This window comes from Eurosta solidaginis, chromosome 1, assembly GCF_040869045.1.
Source record: "Eurosta solidaginis isolate ZX-2024a chromosome 1, ASM4086904v1, whole genome shotgun sequence".
In the NCBI taxonomy this organism is placed as follows: domain Eukaryota; kingdom Metazoa; phylum Arthropoda; class Insecta; order Diptera; family Tephritidae; genus Eurosta; species Eurosta solidaginis.
Genome location: NC_090319.1, coordinates 23,705,582 through 23,707,369, shown reverse-complemented (window position 1 = coordinate 23,707,369; position 1,788 = coordinate 23,705,582).

Below are 1,788 nucleotides of genomic sequence, written 5' to 3'. Positions count from 1 at the left end.
AGCTTACGAAAGACGTTTTTCTGAATTTTTTCAAATTTTTTCATCCAACTAAAAAAAAGTTATGAATTTTTAAAAAAACACCGTTTTTGTTTTTAAAATGCAATTTTTTTTTTCAAAAATTGAGCGTTTGGGATCTTTTTTTTTTAAATTTGTTTTTAAATGTACTTTTCGGAAAAAATACAAAAAAATTTTTAAAGTTTTTTTTTGTAATTTTTCAGTTTTTCGAGATTTTTCGAATTTCGCCATTTTTTTTTCTCATAAAAAACTTCAATCAATCCTGCAATAATCCCCACTAATCCCGGAGTGGGCCGTTTTTTTTTTTATTTAATTGAAAAAAAAACTTTAGACATTTTTTTGTATTTTTTTCCGAAAAGTAGATACATTTAAAAACAAATTTTTAAAAAAGAAAAAAGATCCCAAACGGTCAATTATTGAAAAAGTTATAGCATTTTGAAAACAAAAGCGGTGTCCAACACAAAACAAGTTATGAATTAAAAAAAAAAAACGGTGTTGTTGCATTAACACAATTGCTTAGTTTCATTTACGATTTATTGAGTTTGCCAACACGCAAATTTTTTGAACACAAGCTGTCCTTTATTAGTATTATATAACTCCTCCCGACGAAGATACGTTCCCATAAAAAGGCACGTTTATATTAGTCACAAGTTTTTGCATAGGTTCTTTTTAGTTTATGAATTATTTTTATTTTTTTATTTTTATAAATCGTGTAAAAGTAAAGTAAAAATTTATAGGTAAATGTTCTTAATTTATATAACATACATGCAATGAAATTATTTTACATAATCACTAGCAGACCCGGCAGATGTTGTTCTGCCCTAAATTTGGCCTATCTGCATACATTTTAATAAGCTTTTTCCGTCTAACTCTGCCACACCCCTCTACACTTTTTCCTAGTCTTTTTATTTACTCCTCCCTCCTTCTTTTTCGCTTCATCTCTATCTTCGTCTCATTCTATCTCTTTCTCAGTCTCCTCTCTTTTCTCTTTTCTCAAGTTTTTCTCCTTCTTCTTCATCTCTTATTGCCAGTCCCAGAGGGTGGTATGTATTTTGTTCCAGCCCCATTCCGAGTCTCAGTCCCAGTCCCACTCCGAGTCTCTGTCTCAGTCCCAGTCCTAGTCCTAATCCCAGTCCCAGTCCGTCCCTGGTATACTTCCCGGAAAAAAGCATCGTAAATACTAATATAGGCAAATTTATATACGAAATTTCAGGCAAATCGAATCGGACGTATGTAAATAGGTATGTGGGTATTATTAATTCTTGTCTTTGTTTCGGCTTCGCATGCATATTTATCAGTTTTGCCAGGTTGATGCGATTAAATAGAATATCACAATGAACATTAGAGCTCTCAGCAACAGCTTTCATTTGATATCCATAATACACACACATTCTAGGGGTATCCGGGTGCATGTTTTGGCCTATATCTCGAGACCCTAGTCACTCAGCGGTATAAAACTTACTCTGTATTATAGAACATCAACAGCTTCAATTTGATACCCATAATATAAAAACACATTCTAGGTGTATCCGGGTCCATTTTTTCACCTATATCTCGAGATCGTGGTCACCCAGCGGTGTAAAACTTACTCTGTACTAAAGCGTATATCAACAGCTTCAATTTAATACCAATAATGTAAAAACACATTCTAGGTGTATCCGGGTCCACGTTTTGGGCTATATCTCGAGACCCTAGCCTCCCAGTTGTATGGAAATTATCCTGTGCTATAGCACTCATCAACAGCTTTCATTTGATATCCATATTGTATAAACA